The 15,351-nt window shown below is 44.6% G+C and overlaps 1 non-coding gene across 1 annotated transcript; it reads left to right on the forward strand.

The window, feature by feature from the left end:
- The first annotated feature begins 12,200 nt into the window (after positions 1-12,200).
- On the forward strand, positions 12,201-12,311 carry LOC123568116 (U6 spliceosomal RNA). Its single transcript, XR_006691342.1, has one exon. It is a non-coding gene; the product is annotated as a U6 spliceosomal RNA (small nuclear RNA).
- Positions 12,312-15,351: the final 3,040 nt, after the last annotated feature.

Consider the following 15,351-nt stretch of genomic DNA (forward strand, 5'->3'; position numbering starts at 1 on the left):
CAGAGCATAGAGGTGGTACAGGGTATTACACAGCAAGGGAGGCTGAGCGTGCTAGCTCAGGTCTCTCTTCCTCTTCTTATAAAGCCACCAGTTCCCTCTCATGATAACCCATTAATCTATTAATCCATGAATGGATGAACTCATTCATGGGAGCCAAGCTGTCATGATCCAATCACTTCTTGAAGGCCCCACCCCTCAGTACTGCTACATTGGTGATTAAGTTTCAACATGAGTTTTGGAAGGGACATTCAAACCACAGCAACAAAGAATCACAAAGTGTATGTCAAGCAGTGAATTACATATAGAGTTATGGGCACAAGTAGCCTGCCTGTGAAACCAGACAAGGCTTCCCAGAGGGGCACTCCCTTCCAAAAAAGTGAGTTGAATTTGCCAGGTAAGGAAACACAGAGTGGATAGGAGCAGGGCATTGCAGACGGGGATCCTCATTTATGAAGGTTCGGAGGATGGAAGAGACAAGATGACAGCAGGGGTGCATGATTCCACGGGGCAAGAGAATACATGGTGTTAGGGGAAGTGTCAGGATATGACCTAGTAAGTTAGGTAGGGAAGCTTGTTGAGAGTCGTGTATGTTCTGACTTTATCCTATACACAAAGGAGAGGGATGGAAGGCTTATAAGGAGGAGATAGGCATGACCGTGTGGTAGGCTACCCCACTGCGGATTAAACAGATATTTTCCCCTTTTATCATCAGCAACAAAGGTGTCAGAAAAACCGTATTGGATTTATGAAGGTAGTTTCCCTGTGTGTGTAACCCAGGGGTTATTGTGTCCTCCCTAAGAAACAAGGGATAAGAGGCAGCATAGAAGCCTCCCTTTGAAAAGGCCCAAATGCCCTGGAACGACTGAAGACAGCTTGCATTGAACAGCTAGAAAGAGGGCAAGGGGCCTATGGAAAGGGGTGCACAGAGGCAGAGGAAACCCTCTGTGTATTGGAAAGGTAGCCCTGCTGCCAAGGGGAAGAGAAGAGGGATCGATCTCAGTGGTCAGAGACTAGTGAAAGAACAAATCTAGGAGACCTACAGGCAAGGAGGAATTGGCTGTGTGTGAGAAGTGAAAGAAGAATTCTTGCAAAAGGCCTCATTCAGGTGTCTGTGGAAGTCACCAGAACTGAAAACACTTTCAGATGAGCTTTCAAGGCCAGCAGCTACTCAGTTTCAGGAACTCCTTCTTATCATCAAGGCCAAGAAACAGAATTGACCTGGGCTGAGCTTGTCCTTTAAGATTATTGCAAGCCATCTGGGTGTGGTGGCTCACGCCTGTAATCCCAGCACTCTGGGAGGCTGAGGTGGGTGGATCACCTGAGGTCAGGAGCTCAAGACCAGCCTGGCCAACATGGCGAAACCCCATCTCTACTAAAAATAGAAAAATTCGCCGGGCTTGGTGGTGCACGCCTGTAATCCCAGCTACTCAGGAGGCTGATGCAGGAGAATTGCTCCAACCCAGGAGGCAGAGGTTGCAGTGAGCCAAGATCATGTCACTGCATTCCAGCGTGAGCAACAAAGTGAGACTCCATCTCAAAAAAAAAAGATTATTGCAAGCCACTTCTCAAGACATGTAACAGGGAGAGTGCAGACATTAGTGGCTACAGGATGTGGTATTTGTAGAGGTGAAGATATTGGGGGTCACATTTTTCAGACCTTAAATAATCAGATCAGTGTTTAGTACTGTTAATTACCAAGTCATAGAACACTTCGTGAGATGTTATTCTATTATCACTACTAAGCACACACACCGACACATACACACACACATACACAAAACTACCTTCAACTTGCCACATTGAGATTTCTCCAAAACTGGAATCTATTTATTTTATTTAAAAAATTTTTTTAAATAACTTTTTAAAAACAGCTTTAAGGTATAATTCACATACCACACAAGTCATTCATTTAAAGTGTGCAATTCAATGGCTTTTAGCATATAGGTTGAGTTGTGCAACCAGCACCACGATCCATTTTAGAACATTTTCTTTCAGTTTTTTTGAGAGACAGGGTCTCCCTTTTTTTTTTTTTTTTTTTTTTTTTTTTTTTTTTTTTTTTTTTGAGACGGAGTTTCACTCTTGTTGTCCAGGCTGGAGTGCAGTGGCGTGATCTGGGCTAACTGCAACCTCCGCCTCCTGGGTTCAGGCGACTCTCCTGCCTCAGTCTCCCAAGTAGCTGGGATTACAGGCCCGTGTCACCATGCCCAGCTAATTTTTGTATTTTTAGTAGAGATGGGGTTCCCCATGTTGGACAGGCTGGTCTCAAACTCCTGACCTCAGGTGATCCACCTGCCTCGACCCGCCAGAGTGCTAGGATTACAGGCATGAGCCACCGCACCCGACCTCAGGGTCTCCCTTTCTTGTCCAGCTGGTCTCGAACTCCTGGGCTCAAGCTATCTTCCTGCCTCAGCCTCCTGGGTAACTGGGACTACAGGCACACACCATTACACCCAATCTTAGAACATAGTCATCATTCCAAAAGGAAACATCATAGCCCTTAACCATCACCCCTCAAATCTCCATCCTATTCATTTCTAGGCCACCATGAATCTACTTTTTGTCTTTATAGATTTGCCTATTCTGTACATTTTATATAAATGAAATCCTACAATTTGTTGTCACTTGTGTCTGGCCTCTGTCATTTAGCATAATGTTTTCAAGGGTCATCCATGTTGTAGCACCTATCTGTAAGTACTCCATTCCTTTTTATGGCTGAATAATATTCCATTGTAGGATATAACATTTTTATTTATCCATTCATCAGTTGACATTTGGGTTGTTCTACTTTTGCCCGCTGTGAACATTCATGTACAAGGTTTTGTGTGGATATATGATTTATTTCTCTTGGGTATATACCTAAGTGGGACTGCTGGATCATATGTATACACATGGTTAACATTTTAGGGAACTGCCAGATGTTTTTCCAAAACAGTGCACCATTTTACATTCCCACCTGCAGGGTATGAGAAGAACCTCATTTTAATGTCAAATTCACATTAATTCCTAGGGGAATTCCCCTTTGGATAGACGGGCTGGCTCTTGCCCCTTACTCCTGAGGGAAGAACTGGGACGTGGTCATAGTGCTGGCTTTTGCTTTCAGCCTTGCTTGGAACTTGTTTCAGAATATCTAGGCCATCCCCTTTGTTTCAGGCAGCCTCAACATCTGGGACATTGGAATGCAAGACTTATTTTCCTGTTTCTTACAAGTATTTTAAGGAGAGAAATACTCTGAGATCCTTGAAACAGAATAGCCCAATTTTATGAGGTCTTGGTGGTGGTTGCCAAAACAAAATGAATAGCTGTAATACTTAAAATTGTTGAACGTTAACCCTGGAAGTGATAGTGAAGAGATCGTCTAGTCCAGGCATGGTAAATAAGCAGCAGCTTGCAAGGACGTCTGATGGGTTGTAGGTGCTTGGGAGTATGGAGCTCTATCCAGGCTCAGGAAAAGGACAATGATTGGTTAGCAGTGTCTACCATGGTGGCAGGAGGACATCAGTGGCAGCCCATATGCTACCTATTTGCTCTCTCTGATTGAGGCCACCCGTAGGACTCCCCAGGAAACAGGTGAGGAAGTATCCACGGCTGCACAGCTGGCTAATGACAGAGTTAGAACAAGAATCAGTACAATGTTTTTTCCTCTGCACCATACGACCCTCGGCTCTGAAAAGTGCTTCCTAAAGGGAGCTGCCTGGGGACAGGAATAGGGTAACCCAGTCAGAAGTTCCATTTCTATCCTTCTGTGTTCAGACTGTTCTCATCGGTGCCTATGGGACTTAGTCCATCAGGGTAACTAGTTAATGATTATAAAAGCTTGGTAAAGGCTAACTAATAAAGAGGGGCCGTTCCCACCTGCCGAACCCCTATACCTCCAGCATTCGTGTGGAACGCCCTTTGAAGTCCACAAACCTGATGCATTTGTACACAGGGAGGCGTGAAGGGGATGGGTTTGGACCAAGGAAAAAAGGTGAAGCCCCTTCTGATCTGAAAGGGAATGATCCGGCGTATGAATTCTCCACTTGAACAAAGGGAAAAGGAGTTCCATATTCTGCCCTTAGATCAATCAAACCCCATCTTTCCAGAAGTAGAAAGGACCAACGTCATTCTGGAGGAGGGGAAATGATCTTTCTGCAGGGGAGAAATGAATATTGACTATGAAAGATAGCCATGTTTTGATGGTTACCCCACATTATGAATATATGTAATACCACTGAACGGTACACTTAAAGGTAGTTTAAATGGTAAATTTTATGCCAGGTGCATTTTATCCCAATTAAGAAATTGAGAGAAAATAACAAGTTTTGAAATCCTTAAATCTATTTGAATTTCATTAAGATGTAAAATATGGCCTGAGTTTCTCCTTTTCCATTAGTGAATGAAACTACATAACATCAAAAAGTTTACATAAAACTCAGAGACCTCTTGTAACAAATTCCTTTTCTCTTTTTAAATGTTATTGTATAAAAATTTTATTATTATTATCATGTTGTTGTTGATGATGTTTTGAGAGAGTCTCACTCTGTCGCCCAGGCTGGCATACAGTGACACAATCTTGGCTCACTGCAACCTCTGCCTTCTGGGCTCAAGCGATTCTCCTGCCTCAGCCCCCCCAGCAGCTGGGATTACAGGCACCCACCCCTGCGCCTGGCTAATTTTTGCAGTTTTAGTAGAAACGAGGTTTTGCCATGTTGACCAGGCTGGTCTCGAACTCTTGGCCCCAAGTGATCTGCCTTCTTCAGCCTCTCAAAGTGCTGGGATTACAGGCATGAGCCACCATGCCCAAAACTTTGTTTAAATATAAAAAATGAAGCCAGGTGTGGTGGCTTACGCCTATAATCCCAGCACTTTGGGAGGCTGAGGGGGGCAGATCACCTGAGCTCAGGAGTTTATAACCAGCCTGGCCAACATGGTGAAACTTCATCTCTACTAAAAATACAAAAATTAGCTGGGCATTGTGGCAGTTGCCTATAATCCCAGCTACTCAGGAGGCTGAGGCAGGAGAATCGCTTGAACCCAGGGTTGGAGGTTGCAGTGAGCTGAAATTGTGCCACTTAACTGCAGCGTGGGAGAGAGATCAAAACTCTGTCTCAAAAAAATAAATAAAAATTACAAATGATCTCCCTTTTCCTTCTGTCCCTCTATCTTCTTTTTGTTTTTTCCTTCCCATGATCACTTGAGCACCTACCATATTCCCCGCATTATGCTACAGTTCCCATGAGCAAGCCACAGTCCCTGCCCCTGAAGACTCACAATCCAGTAGAGCCTGTGCTATTCCCTATCCAGGGGACAGCCTCAAATTGTACCACAGCCTGGAGTAGGAGGCAGAAACCAATTGCCTCCGGAGGAAAGGGGAAAGGAAAGGTCAGGGATGGCTCCATAAAGACAAGTTACTGGGCAGAGAATTAGGAGAAAAGCATTCCAGGGTCAGCATGCACAGAGGTATGGAAGGTTCCAGAACTGCAAAAAGTTGAAGATCTAAAGTATTAGGTAGATGTGGAGGAGGGACATTGGAGAAGCGTAGTGATCTCTCTTCCCAGACTCCTGGAGGGAGCCTGGCACCAGACCCCTCCTGTGAAGAAGGCTCCTGTTTTTTTCAAAACTAAACCAGGAATGCAGGCCAGGGTATGCGTGTGCGTGTGTATGCATGCATGCATGCGCGCCTGAGACAGAGCTACAGGAATTGGTGATGAATACATTTGTTAAAAATTTGAATTCGTGTCTAACTGTTCCTTTAGATCTCCTGTTGCATAAGATATCGTTTATTTCATTTGACAAGCTCATGACATCAACCTCAAAGGTGAGGACTGCCTCTGTCAGCTAGAGATTTGTTTAAACCTTTTGTGAATGTCATCATTATATTTTTCAGACTGCACCATCTCTTGGATGACAATGAGATGTATAAATTTTCCCTCAACTGTGCCCCATCACTGTCCCCTCTGCCTGTCCTAAACCCACTTCCCTCTCAGTTCAGTGAGTGTCCCCTGGCTCTGGTGAGCAGGACTGGGGAACCCACCAATGAAACAAGTGCCGAGCCTGAGCAGGCTGGAGCAAGGAAATGTCTTTGAGACACTGAATGTTATGAGTGTTCAGCATGGGTTTCTAATGTTATCCATCTCTCTCCTTTGTGTGTGTGTTTGTGTTTTGTTTTGAGATACAAATTGATGTACCATAAAATTTACCATGTAAGAGTATATAATTTAATGGTTTTCAGTATGTTCACAGAGTTGTACAACCATCTTGAAACCAACCATGGTTTCTTTTTGGGGTGAAGAAAGTATTCTAAATTGATTCTATTTTAGAATGTTTTCATCACCCAAAAAAGAATCACGTATCCATTAGCAGTAACTCCTTAGTCTCCCCAGCTCCCTGACCCCTGACCCTAGGCAGCCACTAATCTACTTTCTGTCTCTATAGTTTTGCCTGTTGTGGACATTTCTTATAAATAGAATGATATGATAATATTATATGATATATGTTATATATCATATATATTTATGTATCTTCACTATATCATATAGTATATATCATATATGATATATAATGTGGTTATAAAATAATATGATTATATTATATAGGATTTTGTGGTTGGCTTCTTTCACTTAACATTATTTTCAAGATTCATCTATGTTGCAGCATTGATCAGTATTTCGTTCCTTTTCATGGCTAAATAATATTCCACTGTGTGGCTATACCACATTTTGTTTTTCTGTTTATTGTTTGATGGATATTTGTGTTGTGTTCACTTTCTGGCTATTATGAGTAATGCTGCTATGAACATTTGTGTACAAGTTTTTCTGGGACCTTATGTTTTCATTTATCTTGGTTACAGATGGAGGAGTGGAATTGCTGGCTCGAATGGTAACTCTACGTTTGACATTGTGAAGAACTGCCAAACATTTTGTTTATACTTTAAAAATCTGAATTAAAAGGTAATTTTAAAACTTCAAAATATATGGCTTCCTTCTAACAGTTGTAAAGCAAAAATACAATTTGAAGCCCCCTGCTCCCCTCCACAACCACTGGAATAAAGTTCCTCCTCAGCTAGGGCACTCTAAAATCTAACCTGAAGGACTGGTTCAGGCCATGACCAGAAGTGGGGATTGGACATGCCTCATTAGACCCCTTCAGCATGAATGTCAACAGAGACCTGAAATTTGATAAGAACATTTACTTTTCTCTCTGAAGCCTGCTACTTGGTGGCTTCGCCTGCATGATAAAACCTAGGACTCCATAACCACTTATCATAACCCAGACATTCCTTTCTACTGATAATAACTCTTTCAACCAATTGCCAATCAGAATATGTTTAAATCTACTACGACCTGGAAACCCCCACCTTACATGTATTGACTGATGTATTATGTCTCCCCAAAATGTATCAAAGCAAGCTGTACCCTGACCACCTTGGGCACATGTTGTCAGGACCTCCTGAGTCTGTATCATGGTGTGTCCTTAACCTTGGCAAAATAAATTTTCTAAATGGATTGAGACCTCTCTCAGATCCTTTTTTGTTTACACAGTTGTACACAGCAGTCTGTGCTCCTCTGTGGTTATGTGTGTATTATATGGTCAGGGCATCATAGTTTCATCCCTGCGGCTTGCGGCTGGAGCATCCTGAGCTCTGGCTGGCCTAAGCCTGCAGGGGCCGCCATCCGCCTCCCAGGAGAATCCCAGGTTAGCATCTCAGACTCATGGAGGAAGTTTCCTTCCTGTCTGGCCTAAAATCTTGGCTTTGCTCAATGCTCACATCCCGTAGGTCCTGCCCACCCTCTTCCCCTTATGCATTGACCAATGACTACAGGGTCGTGAAGGGTAAAGGCCTGGATAGTTCTGAGGGTGCTGAGTTCCCACAGCAATACAGAGAAGAAAAGACCAAGTGAGACGTTCATCATGACCAGAAGACTTAGGCAATACTATCGTGACGGATCGGGTCTCAGTAGCCCAGACTGGGGAAGGCAGTGGGATGAGGAAGGGTGTCTTTGAGCCAGGCAGCAGGGGTGTGGAGGGGGAGAGCCTGGCCTGCCCAGCAAATTGCCCACCTACTGTGTACCAGCTGCTCTGTGTCCAGCTCCTTATTTACCCCCACCTCTACAGAGCAGGAAGCCAAGAGCTCAGAAACCCTTGCTGAGTGCCCCACAGCAGCAGAAGGTAAACCTGAGCTGCAGACCACATAGGCCAAGTCCCCCGGTCAGCCTCAGACCCCGGCCAGCAGCCCTAGGATCTGGAGCCTGGATACTGGCACAGGAGCAGGGGACTGGCTCCATTTGCTTTTGCCCGGGCATCCATTCCACATCATTCAGTCGCCTTCAAACAGCAGCACCTGGCTCTGCCCAGCAGAGCGGCTGTCACTGCTATTTTAGAGGCAATCATATATTTTTAATAACCAGCAAAATCTCCCTGTGAGAAGGGAGGGAGAGTTGAAATTACAGCCAAGCAATTTGCATTGCGAATCAAGTTATCCTCCCTCCTGCCCTCCAAGAATATGCAGAAATAAATGCCTCCTAATGAACCCTGGGGGGCTAAGGCTTTGATATGAATTCTGCTGTAGGCGTAAAGAGTTCTAGCCAGACTGAGACCCAGCATGAAGTTGAAGCGGGAGGGCCAGGGCCGGTCCCTTCAGCACAAGGGAGAAAGGAAATTGGATTATCTTGCTAGCAGTTGGGGTTTTTCTATCACTGAGAACCACAGATGAGAGCTCCCCTCCTTCAGATGGGGGGAATTAGATTTAGCCCTATTTAACCAGCGGGTTCCTCACCCCACTCCATCCTCTCCATCCTGACTCATAAGTCCTCCAGCCCCATCCAGACTCCCTGGGTCTACCAGGAGCATCAAAGCCTTTTGTCTTTTCCAGGACTTAAGAAGACCTATGAAGGAAGGAAGGAAGGAAGGAAGGAAGGATGGATGGATGGATGGATGGATGGATGGATGGATGGATGGATGGATGGATGGAGACAGACAGACAGACGGACAGACAACCTTTCTATCTGAAGTCAGGTAACCTTTCCTTCTGGCTGCCACTGGCAAAACACCAGCTTCTCTGTCCTCCTCCATGGCCTCCAAGGTCTGTGTTTACTCAGTACAGGAAGGTGTGCGTGTTGCAAGCACGCCTTTGTAGGAATGAGCCATATGGGGGCTGGCCTGTCAGCCAAGTGGCTGGGTAGAGTGCGTCTATGGATCTGAGGGTATGTGCATGTGATATTTATGTGGACTTGAGAGCATGTGGTAATAATGGTTCATGGGGACTTGTGAAAGAGGGGGTGGGAAGCCTGTTCACTGCCTGCCTTGGGCAATGCATAGAAATGGGCACGAGCCCAGCGTGGACAAAGGGAATTTGCAGGAGATCTCCAGCTCCCTGTTGCTCTCACCTTTCCTCAGAACTACAGACACATCCTACTGATCAAGATTTCTCCTCCTTCTCTGCTGGTCCTGCTTGAAAGGGGCCTGGAAGCTCAGCAAACCTCTTGGCGTGAAATGAGATCTTGCGTGCAGAGACAGGGTCTCTCAGTGATTGAGCAAGTGGGGTGTCCATCAGACAATTCCATTTCAAAGCCCAGATCCACCAGTTGGGATAAGTAAAACGGGTTCCTCTATCCTTCTACTTCCTCATTTATAAAATGGGGATAGTAAAAAAGAAATCCTATTGGGTTGTGGTAAATACTTATTAATAAATGTGAGTCACTTTTGGAGTGAGTGGATTAGTAACTGCTCAACACTTTAGGATCCCATTATTGCAACTGGCATTGGAGTGAGATGATTTAGCCTTTTGAAGGCTTTCTGAGGGACAGTGGGTGGAGGCCTGTGGGTTAGGGCCATCCCCAAGGGAATCATTGAATCCATGGTACAAGGAAGGTCTCTGCTGATAAGGGTGCTTTCAGTATTTCTTTGTCGGTGATGGCACAGTATACATAAGTTTGAGGAAATTGTCTACATTAAGATGCCCCTGGGAAATAAAAAGAGAGAAAGGGGAAACTATTATGGATTAAAACAAAAAGACACATAAGAGTCATATTAGTCAAATGCAATTGGGAACACTGATTGGATCTTGATTTAAATGAATAAAATATAAAAATATATTTGTGGGACAATCAAGAAAATCTGGACATTGAGTAGATACTATATCATGTTAAAGAATTATTGCTGGCCAGGCATAGTAGCTCACGCCTGTAATTCCAGCAGTTTGGGAAGCCAATGCGGGTGGATCACTTGAGGTCAGGAGTTTGAGACCAGCCTGGCCAACGTGATGAAACTCCATCTCTATAAAAACTTTAAATAAATAAAAAATAAGTAAAAAATTAAAAAGGAAAGAACTATTGTTAATGTTTTTAGATGTGACAGTGGTATTCTGGTTATGTTAAAAGACCAGATGATCTTTATCTCTTAGAAAATATACTGAAATAGCCGGGCTTGGTGGCTCCAGGGCTTGGAGGCTCACGCCTGTAATACCAGCACTTTGGGAGGCTGAGGCAGGCAGATCACGAAGTCAGGAGATCGAGACCATCCTGGCTAACACGGTGAAACCTTGTCTCTACTAAAAATATAAAATATTAGCTGGGCGTGGTGGCAGGTGCCTGTAGTCCCAGCTACTCGGGAGGCTGAGGAGAATGGCGTGAAGCCGCGAGGCAGAGGTTGTGGTGAGCGAGACTCCGTCTCAAAAAAAAAGAAAAAAAGAAAAGAAAATATACTGAAATAGTCGTGAATAAAAGAATACAATATTTTGGGTTTAATTTAAAAGAATCTAGCTAGTGGGGGTGGTTTGGAAGCAGGGAGAAGCAGATGAAACACAAGATTGGCAAAGGGATGGTTCAAGAGGTTTCATTGTATTGTTTTCTCTAATTTTGTGTATTTGGCCATTTCCATAATTAAAATATTGAAAAGAAAAAAAAAAAAAAGAAGCCCCCTCTGGATCTGCCCCTTGGAGGGTGGCTTCTGCCCTCTTACAATGTCACCAGAGCAGCATGATTCACTTAGGCCCTTGGACCCACAGGGAGGGCCAAGGCTCAGCGGTGCTTTCTAAGCCCTATAAATCAACAAGCACAGCTGAAGCCATTTAGTAGGAAGCTTGTTAATAAGAAAAATATGGTTTAAATGGGTCATTTTATTGGAGAGAGGGAGCAGAAGATGATGGAGAACAGGGCCCCCCTGGCAAGGAGGAGGTTTGTAAGTAGTGCCAAGCTCTCCTTCACAGGCAAGTGTTGGATTGCGTTAACTCTATCATGCCTCAAACCTTTTCCAGGAGGATGGGGAACCCAAGATGGGAGCAACAGGAGGGGGGATGGGCCCAGAGAATGTGCAGAGGAGAGCGCCCCTTGGGTTATCCACCCACCAGAGATGTGTGGGTCCTTCAAGGGGCAGCTGGGAATTTTCAGATTCTAGGAAGACCACAACTGGGCTGGAGCATGGACTCTCATGTGCGACCCAGGGCACAGAACTGAAGGGAGAAAGTCAGCTTGAAGTTTTCAAGAAGGGTAATGAGCCAAAGAGATAAGAAAGACCTCTAGAGAGGAGGGACTTCAAAGGAAAAGAACCTAAAAGGGAGCCTGAGGAATCAATAATGCAGTCAAACCAAGGTAAGGACAACTGTGCTTGAAATGCACTGGAAAGTGTTTTTTATGGTAGTTGCCTTGGAGGATCATGAGACTTAGCTTCCTTAGCCCAAGGACTAAGAAGGTCCAAGCACCTGAGTTTAGAGCTTGGGTAATGACAGACTAAGGCAATGAAGCTGAACTGATCTGATTTTTCATTGACGAGGACCACTGCATGGGTCACAGGAAGAAGAACACTGAACTTGTAGTCAAAAGACCCAAGTTCCAGTAGGCTTTGCCATTTCCTAATGAGGAAACTGAGCAATCAATCCCTTGAACTTTCATCCTGCGTTTCCCCATTGACTTATAGGATGAATGATACCTGTTTCATAGGCTTCCTGTCAGAGCCATATTTGTGCAATAAAAAGTGCCTAGGATTTGGAGTCAAGGTGCCATGGAGTCTTAGGCATGAACCGAACCATCACCCTGTGATTTCAAGCCATCAGTCAATGCCTCTGAGCCTCTGTTCCTCATCTGAAAAACAAGAGAGGAATACCAGCCTACATGAAGAAGTAGAGAGAAAATGTAAGTAATCAGCTTAGCATAGTACCTGGCACATGGTAAATACCCAATAATTGTAGGAATTAGTATTAGTGATATAAAATATAAGAATAAGGAGTGCTTGCTTCAGCAGCACTTATGCTAAAAACAATTGGAATGGTACAGAGAAGATTCACATGACCCCCGTGTGAGAATGACATGCAAATTCATGAAGCATTTCATTTTTTTTAAAGAAAGAACATTAAATGAGGTTAAATGTGGGAAGTCACTAAGAATGGCACAGAGAAAGTACCGTGGGTGAGGGAAGGAAGTTCAGATAGTCCCAGACTTCTGGTTAAAATGGTGCCTTCCTCAACTTAGCATTTACCATTTGTACTTTTTCTCTTTTCACTTTGAGGACAGGGACTGCCTAGTTTTAACACAGGCACTCCTCTGCTTTGACATGCAATAGACATGGAAGTGTCTAGTAGATCAATAAAGACTGTAGATTGACTAAGATCTTTCTCCACAGGAGCAAATGTACAGAAACTACGTTATGGGCATGATCCAAGACTTAGGAGAAGAGAAAGGGGATTAGAAGTTGGGAAAATAAAGGCAGAATATGGTTGATTGTTTTCTTTTACTTTTTTTTTTTTTTGAGACAGAGTTTCACTGTGTCACCCACACTAGAGTGCAGTGACACGATCTTGGCTCACTGCAACCTCCACCTCCTGGGCTTAAGTGATTCTCCAGCCTCAGCCTCCTAAGTAGCTGGGACTACAGGTGAGCACCACCATGCCCGTCTAATTTTTTGTATTTTTGCCGAGACAGGGTTTCACTATGTCGCCCAGGCTTGTCTCGAACTCCTGGGCTCAAGTGATCTGCCTGCCTCCGTCTCCCCAAAGTGCTGAGATTACAGGTGTGAGCCACCATGCCCAGCCTGGTTGTTTTTGTTTTTTGTTTTCATCTTGTGTTTAACTGGGTAGCTTCAGAAAAGTTTTTAACATGAACAGTGATTTGTAGATCAAGAATCTTAGCACAGAAGAAAATTTAAAAAAAAAAAAAAAAGGAGAGAGCTTTTTGCATTGTTAATACATGGATCTTTAAATATGGGCATGCAGACAGTCTTCCTTCCCAGGGTTTGTACCTTGTGGTTGCTGAGGAGACAATTATGATATTACCTTTGCTAAATTAAACCTCATCCACTTCACCCACATTTGTTCTCAGTTCCTGCCACACGGAAAGCCCCTCCCTCCCCTGGCCCAGCCTGCACCCTGGCTGGTCCCCTCCCACAGAGCAGGAGGTGACCCCAGCTGGGTCTTGGGATGTTTTCCTTCCCGTCTGCCCCGTTGGTCCCCGTATGGTAGACGCCCGGGGTGTGAATCTGCACACCTACAAAGTTGGCCTTCTGGTTTGGGAGGCCTCAAGAGGAAACCAATGGTCCCTCCATTTCCTGTGGATGAAGGATTATGTGATTGAAACAAATCACCCCTCATTCTTCTTCCCAAGTCACACATGCCCAGTGGCTGAGATTTAAATGAGCATGAGACATCAAATCAAGGCGGGGCTGAGACTCCAGAGTTTAAAGAGACGCGTGTGGACTTCCAGGATGCTTGTTCATCTCCTTCCAGCCCCATCCCCTTCTCCAGTGAAGGGAGGGGGCCAGTACCATCTCCTTGTGCAGAAAGGGTGAATTCTACCACCCCCACCTGCTCTTGTTCCTGTACATTTTCTTCTACTTTCTTCTCTCTTGCAGGCTGATGAAAAGCTCTTTGAGTTTCAAAGGGCTTGTGTCACACAAGCTTGGTCTTGCCGGCTGGTGCCAGGCAGAGAATATACATGGAATTAACATGGCACTGTCTACAGCCATACCACCCTGAACACACCCAATCTCGTCTGAATTAACATGGCACCACAGGCCAGGGTGCCCGGAAGGGCCTGGAGGGAGGGCTTTTGACATGGAGATGAGTGCCACTTGGCTCCTTCTGTAACTAATCACCACTGTTGTTGAAATATTACTATTTCTGTTACAACCACTAATGCCTTAAATGAGTAACAGGCACTTTGGGGTAACATCAAATACAGGATGGTCATTTCTCATTTGGGATCTCCCAAGCCTCCCAGTGAAGAGCCAGGGAACCCCAGTTTGATTGCTGTTGAGTGAGTTGGAGCAGTGCCAGGAACCACTTGACTCCTGTTTAAACCAGCGCTTCCCTGATGATGGTTTTGGAGTATCGAACCTGGAAGGAGATCTATAGGGAAGTGAATGCAAAGGAGTCCTAGAGTCACCCAGCCTGAGTCCTAGTTTCAGCCCTCACTAGCTATGTGTCCTCGGACCATTACTTGCCCTCTCTGAGCTCCTTTTCTCAAAGAAATGAATATACTACTAATATCACTAATACTATTGGGGTTGTCATGAGAGCTCAAGGTAACAGAGACGGGCAGTTAGCACAGTGCTGGCACCCAGCAGGGGCTCCAAAATGCAAGCTGTTATTACGGTTTTGTTGATCTTGGTGTCTGACACCCTTCATAGACTCCCCCACTCCACACACACACCACACACAGACACACCCATGTCCTTAGCAAAATAACTAGCTTATGATTTACACCTCTCTCCACTGGCACTGGGTCCTAGGAAACCCATAACAATGACAATGACCAACACTGTGCATTTCCCTTCCTGTTTTATAAAGCACATTCAACACCCACACTCTGCTATTTAACACAGACCCACCTTGAGGGGTATATTGTGCCTCCTTAAATTCTTTTTTACAGAAGAGAAAGTTAAGAGGTTAAGCAAGGTACCTGGAGTCACATAATTCACAAATGGCAAATCTGGGGCCAAAACTTGATACCTTTTTTCCACTCCAAACTGCCTGTTGGCCCAGCATTCCCCAAAAACATCCCCCAAGGGCCTATTTGCTAGGGAATTAACTTACTTATTGGTGAGAATGTAGAGACAGCTGTCAGAGGTTCACCCATTGCAGGTAAAGTATTTGTATTTTGATGGCCGTCTTCTATTTGCTAGGCCTTGATCCAAAGGATTCACTATAATGGGCATTTTCGAGTCTTGTGCAGGAAATTACATTAACCCAGTGGGTGACTGTGTTTTTCCTTCTATGTATAAAATTTGTCATACACATTGAGGCTATGGCCACAGGAAATAAAGGGGAGACATCACAAAATTGTAAAGTGGTCAGCAATCTTTAACTCAGTAGGGTGTAGCCCAGCCACTGGACTATTGCCTCCTAGACTTAACCCCCTTGTCTCACCCAGCTGGACTCAGCCA

This window comes from Macaca fascicularis, chromosome 12 (assembly GCF_037993035.2).
Source record: "Macaca fascicularis isolate 582-1 chromosome 12, T2T-MFA8v1.1".
Classification (NCBI taxonomy): Eukaryota; Metazoa; Chordata; class Mammalia; order Primates; family Cercopithecidae; genus Macaca; species Macaca fascicularis.